Genomic DNA, 12,560 nt, shown 5'->3' with positions numbered 1-12,560 from the left:
ATTGCTCAGTCCCCAGTCTTTGCAAGGATGATCACGTGTAAAAGCACCCAAAGGGAGGGAAGCCTAAGCTATAAAGCAGCTGCACACCCAGACTTGGGGTGCTGACACCACAAATGGGGATGTGTGTGCACCAGGGTTTCCCAGTAGGAGGAGATGACTACACAGGTCTGTAAGATCCTTGCTACACTGGGACACTCACAGCCTGTTGCCTTCTTCCACAGGCTGATGCTGCTACCAGCTTTTTGAGGGCGGCACGCTCAGGAAACCTGGACAAAGCTCTGGATCACCTACGTAATGGAGTGGACATCAACACCTGTAACCAGGTCAGTGGGTGGACACGGCGCATCCTCTTGGGAGAGGGGTTCCTGCCTGGTGACATATCCTGAGAGCTTTGGAACTTGCCCTGCTGGACCCTTCCCAGAGCCTCGAACATCTCTAGGGCTTCTGTGGATATCACCCTGTACCCTTGCTCCTCCCTTGATATCCTTCCAGCCTATGTCCCATAGAAAGCTACCTTGCCCTTCCAATGGGACCCAGACTCAGACCCGGCTGATGCAGCCTCTCCCTTAGAAGGTGCTGTGGATCCTCCTATTGCCTTAGACATCATCATTGAAAATGAGCCCTAGGCTGATGCTGGAGCAGTGGAGTAAATACCCTTTACTCATGATGAGGCCTTTGGGTCCCTGGGCATCTGGAAGAGAAACAAGTGACGCAGGAGACAACCCTCTGCTTTCAACCTCTAAGGACGTGTCCTCTTCAGGGACCTCCTAGAAGTAGAACCCATAGTGTTTGTCCTTTGGGGACTGGCCTCTTCCCATGTTGTGTGATAGAGGCTTGCTTGGTGTCCCCAACAATGGCAACAATCCCTCTGCGCCCTGCCAATCATCATGTCCCCTCCCCTCCAGACCTGACTGAAATTATAGAACACAACTGTCTCTTTCCTAGTGCTCAGATACCCTTAGGGTTGAGCTGGTCTTGTGCTGGCTGGCTTCAGTACACAACTGAGAGAGCAAGGAGGGTGAGGTAGGTGGGTTGTAGCTTGAGTTTCTTTCCAGCCCGGTCCCACAGCCAATTAGCCCCAAATAAGCACACAGAGACATAATATTAATTTATAAACTTTTTGGCTGGTAGCTTAGGATTTTTACTGGGTAGCTCTCTCTTAATTATTAACCCATTTCTATTCATCTAAGTGCTTTTACATGGTCTTATCTTACCAGAGACGGGTCCAGACCTGGTACTCCTTCCTCAGATACATGGTGTCTCACTGACTGTTTCTCTCCACATCCTATCCCCAAAATTCTCCTTGTCTAGTAGCCCTGCCTATACTTTCTGCCTGCCTACTGGCCAATCAGTGTTTTATTCATCATCCAATAAGAAAAACATATACAGAAGGACATCCCCCATCAGTCGGGGTGACAGATTAGGATATGATTGTTATTCTTCTCATGGTGGTGAACTTGGGGTGGTGGTGGTAAGAATGTATGAGCTGAAGTCGAGTTGGCAGACTAGGTGAGGAAAAGGATACTGTCATCCCTCATATTCGTCTCCTACCCAGAAAGACCCACAGTCATGCACACACAGACTCCTAAACACTCAGGGCTTGAGCCAGATATCCCATGTGGAAGTAGGAAAGGCTGACTTGAAATCAAGAGTGCTGAATACATTGCTTTGAGCAAGGAGGCAGGAATGAGGCCTGAGGACAAGGAGGAAGTATTTGTTGATGGGTCTGAGAAATAAACAGGCATCCTCCACCCCACAACCCAGAAGCATCTCTTTGGATTGAGTGAGCATCCCCAAACTCCAGGGGTCCCCAAGACTTCCTGTGTCCTAGCTTCCATGCAACTTCCAGTGGAGTCAGAACCCTAAGGAGGCCTTTCAAGGACTAATCCTCCAGTCTCAAAGGAACCTCCCAGTTGAAATGGGGGCAACTGAGTGACAAGCTGTGCCTTGTTTACTGTGGCAGTGGAGGGTTTGGGGGCATCACCATGTGGCTTCATCTTAAAGGCCTTCTTGTGTGGCAGCTGCCATCCCTAGATTTCTATCTTTATCTGTCTTTCTCTAGGTATTAGAAGATGAAAGCAAGATGTAGGCAGGCATTATTGGTGCTTTGTTGACACCCTTTCTCTTAGACTCAGCACCTGACAATGCAGGGACTCTGTGTGCAGGTGTGGAAGGAATCCTGTCTGAGGTTTCAGACCACAGACTTGGCTGCCACCAGCCCCTTCCTTTCAAAGCAGACTCTGCCTGCTACACCAAGGAAATGAAAGCTATCAGGGAATAAGATAACCCACTGCAATGCAGAGCCCACAGTCCGAGACATGCACTTGCTGTTTGCAGTTAGACACAGGCTTTTGCCAGGGACTAGGAATCCACTGAACCATGTGCCCGTGATGGCAGCAAAACACCGAGGCTTCACCCTCCCAAAAAAGTACTCAGTAAGCAGGAGTCAGGGGTGTTTGCCAAAAGAGGGTAATTACTCTAGGTCTTGTACATAGAGGAAGTTCGCTTACATAAGAGACATGTGTGCCCGGGACAGATCTATTAGTTCTTGTCACCATTCTGCTTACAGAAAAGACAACATACACACCAAAGTGCATACAGACCCACACATACACCAATGTCTTCATAATGCCTGCTTTTGTCATTTATCCCAGCATCATTGGATCTTTAGGTTCACCCCCACATCCTGTGTCTTCCTGTGTGCAGGTACATACACTAATCCTGCTCCTTTACTCCTGTGGGCAGGGAGAGCCGATGACTGAATAATCATACATGGCTAAGGCCATGAAGGAAAGGTCTAGGGCAGTGGCTCTCAACCTGTGGTTGCAACCCCTTTGTGTGTCAAATGACCTTTTCATGGGGTTCACCGAAAGCCATTGGAAAGCACAGATATGTATATTACGATTCATAACAATAGAAAATTACAGTTATGAAGTAGCAATGAAGTAATTTTATGGTTGGGGGGGTCACCCCAACATGAGGAACTGAATTAAAGGGTTGTAGCATTAGGAAGGTTGAGAAGCAGCAGTCTAAATATTCCTCTAGGGTGCTCTGAGTAGATGGGTAGATAGGAGCCTGACCTAAAGTTAGAGGTCACAGATACCCTAAGGCCCCTTACCATAAGCAAGAGATAGAGGAACTGAGAGCCAAGCTGAGGTTAATGAAGGGACAGCCAGTGTGGGACTCAGATGAGGTAAAACTTGATAGAGTGCATCTTACTGGTAACAAGAGATTGACAGCATCCTCCAGCCTGACACATGTGTGCATGTGTGTGCATTAGGTATGTGCATCTACCTGCTGCTCCAGACTTTAACCCTGAGGTTATTGATTGGAGGGGATGGGTGGCGAGGGTAAAAAGCTTAAAGGAGCTGATGCTCACCAAGAGGAGCAGAGGCATCTCAGTAGAGAACATCTGAGAGGAGTAGAGACATTTCAGTAGTGAATACCGAGAGGAGCGGAGGCATCTCAGTAGTGAGCAAACTGTGCAAGTGTGTTAGTGCATCCAGGTGGACTCTCTCTTGCTTGCAGATGCCACACTAAGGATTCTGATCTTTATACTGAGAGCAAAGGGAAATGAGCCTGGGATTCTAGCACAGGAGTACTGTCATCAGAGGTGTGCGGTAAAGGATCCCACTGGCTTCTGTGCTCCAGACAGATGGAGGCTGCAGAGGGAGCAGTAGGAGGGCCAGTCACAGGACTGCTGCGGTAGTTGTGAAGAGCATTGTTGGATAAAAGTCATGGCTAAGGAGAAGAAACAGAGCCAATGAGCCTGCATCATGAACTGGAATGGGGGAGGGACTTCCGGAATGACCCTGGGCACCTTCCGTGGACACCAGGTATTCACACAGTGTGTGAATGATAAAGTCACAAGTGGAGTAGTGTAGGGCTTGGTGACAGTGGAGACAGCCAGCAGCAGGGGCTTTTTGAGGCTGAAACTCAGAGGGGAAGGGAAGGTGACCTGAGACAGGTCCCCACAAGTAACTCATTCTGACACCATGAAAAGGGGTCTAAGGTGTTCAGAATATAATCTCACTGTTTGTAGAGTTTACTGAGCAGCAACTGTGTGCCATCTTCCATTCTAAGTGCTGCACATGCCTGACAGAATGTGCAAACTGAGCCCTATACGCTAGTAAAGGAAAGAGACAACAGGCAAGGAAATGCGCTAATCGATATCCTTACCCAACCATAGATACCTGGGAGGCAAAGCCTGCTGTAGGCGTGTTCTCAGGGAGATAACTTTTGAGATGCCTGGCCAAAAAAGGGGAGATAGATACTGGTGGTTCCTGGGATAGCATTCCTAAAAGAGGTGGAAAGTGTGAGAGGCCCTGAGGCAGGAAGTTCTTCTCTTACCAGGGAGCAGCGAGAAGCACAGTGTGACTGGGTGGTATGCATGGACCATGCTCCCACCATATATCCAGCTTCAGCGTCATCCAGAACTCACTCTATAGAATCAAATGTCATAGTGTGGAGACGATGTTGATTAAAAATAGACTGTAGGAGGAGCTGACTCGCTGTTCGCTCTGCCAGCTAGCCACGTGAAAAGAAGCAAGCTGTCGGAACAACCCATGCTCTCTCCTAGAGCGGTCAGGTCAACGTGGTATCACCGGGGACCCATGCTCTGGAACTGAAACAGCAAAAGGCCTTCTGTGGTGGCCACAGTAGTGTGCCTGTAACCCCATTGCTGAGCGCTTCTGGTGGTCATGTACTAAGAAACTAGGAATGGGTAAAATCTGCTCTCAAAGAACTGAGGCAGGAAGCCTACCTGCCGCCGGGAGGACACAGACACAGCATTCTCCTGGCCGCACAGGAGCCAGAAGAGATTTTGATGTCTGCCACACTTGCTTCCTGAGCTGTTGTGACATGTCTAGTGTGGGCCAGTGACAGGTGACTGAGCCCCACAACATATCTTTCATTGCTTGTGAAGCAAGGGACTGCAGAGGAGGAGTGCAAGGGTCCTGGTGGCATGCTGGGGGTTGGGGGTGACATGCAGCGAAAGAGGGTGAAGAGGCAGCCCTCCAGTCTGGGAGGCTGGCTCTAGATCATCACAGACAGCCTGCTATTGTTGTCTGTTATCTGTGATATTAGAGCTCCTGGCAAGTATAGAATGGTATTAAACCACATGGTTCCAAATTCTGCTTATACTCGACCGTCACACAGAGAACCCGCTAGCTGTTTAAGCCTTGCCACCCAGGTGCAGCTCTGGGTAGTGGTGAGGGGGAGAGACTGTATTGTTCTACATCTGTGAGAGCCTGGCTGTCATCAAAGGAAGAGAAGTAGGCAATGCAAAGTCCCCGCCTGTGTGCTGGAGCCTGTGGCGCTTCTCGTGAGAGTCTGAATTATTTTTAAAGGGAAATAGTGTTTGGGGTTTAGCAGGAACAATTCCATTGGTGTTCATCTTGCTAGTTACGAGGACCAATAGACAGTTGGAAAGCAAGTTGTCCTTCTTGCACGTGAGAGCACTCACTGGTTTGGTTTCCTTGTTGTGAATGTCTGAAACCTGTCCACAGTCTGGACACCTTGAATGCCCACTTCTGCTTGCAAGATGACCAGGGTAAGTACAGGAAAAGTGAAGCCAGGAGAGGCAAAGACTGTTCCAGATACAGAATCAGTTCCAGCAATGGCCAGATATCTAAAACATCAAAACAGGGGCCACCACTGCTTAGACCTGCCTGCCTAGGTCTGTTATTATTTTCCCCTTTCTAGTAAAGGAAAGAGGAGGGTAATTGTCTAGTTCTGCCTCATAAAGATGTCCATTTGGAGCCAATAAAGCCATCTAATAAATCCCAGAGCCTAGGGAAGGGGAGTCTAGCATTATCAGATGTGTGGAGTGTGTGCATTAGTAGTTAGCATGCACCAGCACACACCCTGCTGTAACTGAAAGGAGAGAACCCAGGGTCTTCAAGTGCTTGGATTATACATATTAGGGATTAACTCTGAGCCACCAACAATGATTCTGGGTCACATTAAGAAAAGAGATAAAAGCACTTCCTCTTGGAGTCCTTTAGCCAAGGGCAAGGCCAGATTCCAATCCTCTCCTTAATGCTCCTGTCTTGTTTTTCCTCTATCTGCCTGTGGCATGAGTCTGAATATGTGCCTGTGTGAAGACTGTCTCTAGAATCTATTTGTCCCTGTGTCTGTGTCTGTCTGTCTGTATCTCTGTGTCTCTGTGTCTGTCTATTGTATGAGTGCATAGTTTGAATAGGAATGGCCCCATATTGTCATGTGTTTAAATGCTCAGCCCATTGAGAATGGCACTCTTCGGAGGTGTGGCCTTGTTGGAGGAAGTGTGTCATTGTGGAGGTGGGCTTTGAGGTCTCATGTATGCTATGCCTAGTGTGATACAGTTGCTTCTGTAGATCAAGATGTAGAACTCTCTGCTCCTTCTCAGCAGCACACTGCCGTGTCCCACCATGATGACAATGGACTGAACTTCTGAACTGTAAACCGTGCAATTATGTGCCAATTTATTTGTAAGAATTGTCGTGGTCATGGTGTCTCTTCATAGCAATAGAAACCCTAACTAAGACATGCAGTGACATACCTCTTCCAACAAGGCCACACCTCCTAATTCTTCCCAAACAGTTCCACTAACTAGGTACCAAAGATTCAAATGTGGGAGCCTATGGGAGCCATTCTCATTCAAACCACCATAGATGCTATTTCTAAGTCCCTTGGGAACAAGGCTCAGTAAACTGTCAGCTTTTGAAAACAGGGTATGGACATGGTAGAGAAGCAGGTAGACCTCCCAAGAACAATGACCCTCTCTCAACTCCAGTCTTGATGAGACTTCCCCCTCTTGTGGCAGAGGAGTCCCAAATGTAGATGTGCCCTGATTAAAATAGACTATGAATATGACTAGGCCCAGAATTCTTATACTTGGTGGTGAACTTGATATTTTTTGCATTGTTTATAAGCACGTCTCTCCCATCCATGCACTGACCAGGCCCAGCCCTGCTTTAATTTTGAGATAGGAAATGTCCAGGGTGATATGGCTATAGACTATATATAAGTGTGTCTCTGGATAGCGCATGTTCAGAGTGATATGGCTATATACTGTATATAAATGTGTCTCTGGATAGAGCATGTTCAGTATGGTATGGCTGTAGACTGACTGTATATAAGTGTGTCTCTGATTTTAGTTTTGATTTCTTCATTTAACCACAAGGTGAATGCATGCTTTGCTTAAAAATCAAAACTGTGCAGAAATGTACAACATCTGAAAGTCCATCCATCCCCCCACCATGCACACCATGGTTGGAGTTTGGTGGGAATACTGTCATGCTTTTCTCTGTGCCAGCAAAACACATATCCAAAGTGTTCCCTGCAGGTGCTGATTGCTTAGTTCTTATACCAGGATGACAACCAGGCCATCATTTTCAAGATGTGTAGGTTTAGATGAATGGTAAGACTAGCTAGAGGCCTCACTCCTCCCCAGGCTTCTTCCTCTAATCCTGCTGCCCTTCCTTGGGAGGTGTGGCTTTCTTAATTTTTGAAAACGAAATATCAAGATCTCGGACATAGAATCTTTCTAGTACATGGGAGATATTCTTAGCTGCTGAGTTCAATTTCAGAGCCCGTTCTCTCATTAACTTGAACTTGAATATCCTCCCTCTCCACTCCCAAGGGCCTTGAAACCTCAGCAGTGGGTTCATTGCTGAGCTGTGGGATTTCAAAGCATGGAGGCCACTGCAAGTTTTGAGCAACCACACAGCAGAGGGAAGGTGATCCGAGGTCGACTGGCCTCCAGGCAGAGCTCAGAAATTGCTGTGGTTCCTTTAAGATAATGAAACAGATCACAGCATCATTCCTCCTCCTGAGTGGAACTAATTATGATCCTTTAGAGTTACCTGGCTAGAGAACTGAGTTTAGGTTGTAATAAAGCAAAAAAGGAAGATATGCTTAGAGCCAGCTTGCTCCTTTCTCTCTGGCCCCCTCGAAAGTTGGTACAGTCCTCCTAGATCCTTCCATTCTGTTGCTGTCCCTGTCTCCAGAGGAATGAATGCAGACTTACAGAGAAGTGAAAGGTAACCCCCTCCCAACCCGGACAGTTGCTCGGCTCCATCTGCCTCCAAGTCATTAAACTGAAAGTTGGAATATTTTTTAACAGACTTTCCCCACCAAGTGGTCTCTGCAGAGCCATAAACCCTTGGAAGTGGAAAGCATGGCAGGTGGAGGGCCCTTATCAGCAGGCATCCATGTGACGTTGAGACTATTCCCTTGGCATTGTATGATGGCAGGCAGGACAGGTTATATCATTACTGGAGAGCATTGGAACTCTGCTCCAGGCCACTCTTTATGGGTCCTGCAAAAATAGACAGGGGACATGTGGTCAAAGGCTCCACAAAGGCTTGCAGAAAACCTATCCTAGCCCCAGCCTATTACTCAGAACCAAAAGCACCCCCTTCTCCCACAGGCTTTCTAACCTTTGCCTCCACCCCTCCCTCATGTCTTCTTTAACACTGTAATCGTTTCTTGCCTGCAGAAATGCCATAAGGACAGTATAAGCCTCCCCATCGCTTGCATTCTTTGCGGCTGCTTTTCTGTGTGTTCTTCATATCTGTTTACCTCCCTACACATCCATGATATTCTGTTGTCCCTAGACATTCCAGTTTGTAACAGGAGTGAGTTAGGAGACCACCCACCTGGCTCCCACATGCACCCAAGGCAAGAAATCTGGATGTATACCAACGTCAACATTCCGTCCAGAGTCCAGCTGTCCCTCTCTATACCTTCCCTTCCCTTCTCTTCGTCTCTCCTTTCTCCCTCCTTCTGCCTGTCTCTTTCTGTGCCCCCACCCTACCTCCTCATCTTCCCTTCTTGATCCAGGTGTCTTCCTAGGTATATGCTTGACCTTAGGTAACTGGAGTATCTAATGTGGAACAGGCTCTGTTTTTGACCCTGTTCCATTCAATGTTTGAGCCTCAGTGATGACGTCTGATGTTAACATATAAGTTAGGACACAGGGAGTCCTGTCAGTACTTTGGCTTCTTTGTTGTGCCCTTTTGATTCTTTGAGTATCCCCTTACTTTCTGCCACAAGTTGTCCCAGGTTTATTCTGAGATTCCCTGTGCTAGCACTGGCTCCGTGGATTACTACCTGTGCCTGCTATGTTGGTCTCTTTGAAGAGGGTCCTTGGCTTCTGCTGTGAGAGGTGGAGATTAGGCAACCATTCCCACTGCTGTGCCTATTGTCCCTGGTTCTCAACCAAGAACTGTGCACAAGAGTGGGGTCCTAAACAGAACCTGGGTACATAAGCTCTGTGTAGCATTCTGACCACACCAGGGGCGGGATTGCCGCTTGATTTGTTGTTGTTGTTGTTTTGTACCCTGGGTCCTTTTTTTGCCAGCTTGAAACAGCTGGAGTCATTTTGGAAGAGGGAAACTTGGTTGATAAAATGCCCCCACCAGACTGCCTTATGGGGCACTTTTTTCATTAATGGTTCATGTGACGCCCCTGGGCCAGTGGTCTTAATGTATATAAGAAATCAGGCTGAGCAATCCATGAGGAGCAAGCCAGTGATCGGCACTTCTCCTTCAGTTCCTTCCTCTGGTTCCTTCTTTGAGTCCCTGCCCTGACTTTACTCATTGATAGAGTGAGACTTAGAGTTGGAAGTTTAAATAAAACCTTTCCTCCCCAAATTCCATTGTGTCATGGTATTTTATCACAACAATAAAAACCTTGATTGCCTTAGTTTGGGTTTTTTATTGCTGTGAAGAGACACCATGACCATGACAACTCTTATGAGGAAAACCTTTAATTGATGGGGCTTGATTACAATTTCAGAAGTTCAGTCCATCATGATCATGAAGGGGAGCACAGCGGTGTACAGGCAGTCATGGTGCTGGAGCTGAGAGTGCTATAGCTTACAGACAAAGGAATTCGGCTAACTGTCACCCTGAGGGAAGCTTGAAAGAGAGAGAGAGAGAGAGAGAGAGAGAGAGAGAGAGAGAGAGAGAGAGCGCTCAAAGACTGACCCCACAGTGACACACTTCCTCCAGTAAGGCCACACCGCCTAATAGTGCCACTCCCTTTGGGGGCCATTTTCTTTCAAACCACCACATTGACTAAGGTATTTTGGTTCTGTACTGAAAAATCAAACCCAGGGCCTCATTATGCCAGGCAAGCATTCTACCACTAGACTACATCCTCAACCCTATTTTATTGATTCTTTACTGATTACATTGGTAAAGGGAAGTGTGGCACCATGATAAAATTATATAGGTGTCTTAGTTTAGGTTTCTATTGCCGTGAAGAGACACCATGACCACAGCAACTCTTATAAAGGAAAACATTTAATTAGGGCTGGCTTACAGTTTCAGAGGTTTAGTCCATTATCATCATGATGGGACATGGCAACATGAATGCAGCTTGAGAAGGAGCTGAGAGTCCTACATTTTGTCCACAGGCAGCAACAGGAGACTGTTACACTTGGTCTAGCTTGAGAAAAGGAGACCTCAAAGCCTCCCTGCATACACACACACACACACACACACACACACACACACACTTATTCCAACAAGGCCACACCTCCTGATAGTGCCACTCCCTATGGACCAAGCATTCATACACATGAGTCTATGGGAGCCATTCCTTCTCAAACCACCTCAGGTTTTCCCATCCCACCTCTTAGCACTCTGAGCCCTCTATTTCCCTGCCATCTCTGCTGCTGTTCCCAGTACTTCAGCCCCCTTCTTACTCATCAGAAAACCCTGGCCAGTGTCTTTTGCCTCTGCCTTGCTAGAGAGCAAGAAACTGATCTAATAAGCCACCCAATACACAAGAGTAAGTGTGACTGAGCAAGTCATGGCTCCCCAGTAACAGTCTTGGCAAGGTCTTAGTCTCAGCTTCACTCCCAGGAAGAACATAGGTCTGGAATGACAAGATTTAAGAGCCTGGTGCTGGCTAGTTTTATGTCAACTTGACACCACAAGCTAGAGCCATCTGAGGGGAGGGAACTTCAATTGATAAAATGTCTCCATAAGTTCAAGCTGTAGGCAAGCCTGTAGGCATTCTCTTAATTAGTGATTGATAGGGGAGGGCCCATCACACTGTGGGGCCATCCCTAGGCTGGTGACCCTGGGTTCTATAAGAAAGCAGGCTGAACAAGCCATGTAAGCCAGTAAGCAGCAGCCCAACATGACCTCTGCATCAGCTCTTTCTCCAGGTTCCTGGCCTGTTTGAGTTCCTGGCTTGATTTCCTTCAATGATGAACTGTGATGTGGAACTGAAAGTTGAATAAATCCTTCCCTTCCCTTTGGTCATGGTGTTTCAACACAGCAATAATAGCCCTAATCCAGGAAAACTATGAGGTGTTTGGGGCAGGGGGGCTTTGAGCCCTCAGTCAGAGGACTGAGTTTGAAGCCATGTGCTCCATGAATAGGATGAAATGGTTGAACAGGAAGCATGAAGGCTGTATGCTTGGAGACCACCGGCATGAGCTTTTGAGGCATCCCTGCCATTTCCCATGGACTGTGGGACCTCAGGGTACCAGTGCTTACCATCTGAAGCTTCCCTTCTGCTTCTGACTAGATGAGTGTTAAATTTCCGGTGACATGTCAACTGTATTTGTACATTTGGAAATCAATTAGTGTAATTGGGGCAATCAGAGGAGCTAAACAGAGGAACAGTTTACTGAGAACAAATGTCTGGAATCGTGTTGCTGCCAATGGAATCTCTCACAGTTGGTACAAGAAAATACTCAAGTTAAATCATGCAGGCTGAGTGTGACTTAAGAATATCTTAGGAACTGTTGAAAGCAGCTGCACAGCCTCACTGGGCTCTCCTCCTCCACCAGACATTGCTTCTCAAAATGCTCTAAAATGGACCTTATATGCAAAAGGGGGCAAAGACTAGAGGAAAGCTGGCGTGAGTGGAGTATGAAGAGATTTGTGCCTCAAAGACACCATCTCTTCATTCAGACCATTGTGGTATGAAACAGTTTGGAGCCCAAAGGTCAAGATAGGGAGTGTGTAGGATGTTGCCATCACACTAATTGAAAAAAAAAAGATAATCTTTAAAAAAAGTCATAAATAAATCTTCCTGAACTCAGATGAGGGCCAAGGAAGTAAGGCAAATAGGTAGTCTGGATTCCAGAGAGGCCAAACTATTCTGAGAGGTCCACATGCAGCATCTTCATGCTGATCGAGTACAAGCAGAAGCGGTGACCTCTGCAAGTCAAAATCCTGACAACTCTTCCAGGTTAAGAGGTCTACAATGAATTGTTGACCCCATGCCTTGAGTGAGTGTTCATGGGAAGGAAGGACTGGATACCATAGAGAAGCTCCCTAGGCCTTGGGAGTTCAGGGTCTGATTAGTGGAAGGTGAGAGAGGAATAGCCTTGCAGACTTCCCAGACTCCTCTGTTAATACCAAACAGACATGCTATCATTCTCTGGACTTCACATGGATGCTGTCCTTCCAAGGATGAGTAGAAACAGACTGCTTTTGCTGAGGGACAGGAGACACTCCTCCTTGGTTTGTGTCAGTGCCTAGAAACATGGGGAGGCCAGCAACTGTCCTAGGCTCAGGGTCATACCCCAGTAACAAGCAGATCTCTGGCTC

At 47.2% G+C, this 12,560-nt stretch overlaps 1 protein-coding gene across 1 annotated transcript in view; it reads left to right on the top strand.

Annotated features, from left to right (window-relative positions):
- Positions 1–224: 224 nt before the first annotated feature.
- The window catches only part of Ank1 (ankyrin 1), an 83,928-nt gene continuing 71,592 nt past the window's right edge, over positions 225–12,560 (top strand). Inside the window, exon 1 of the mRNA XM_035452876.1 lies at positions 225–323. The gene's annotated coding sequence lies outside the window, so the exon portion shown is untranslated. The remainder of the gene's footprint in view (positions 324–12,560) is intronic.

This window comes from Cricetulus griseus (genome assembly GCF_003668045.3).
Source record: "Cricetulus griseus strain 17A/GY chromosome 1 unlocalized genomic scaffold, alternate assembly CriGri-PICRH-1.0 chr1_1, whole genome shotgun sequence".
In the NCBI taxonomy this organism is placed as follows: Eukaryota; Metazoa; Chordata; class Mammalia; order Rodentia; family Cricetidae; genus Cricetulus; species Cricetulus griseus.
This window is presented reverse-complemented; position numbering and strand designations above follow the sequence as displayed.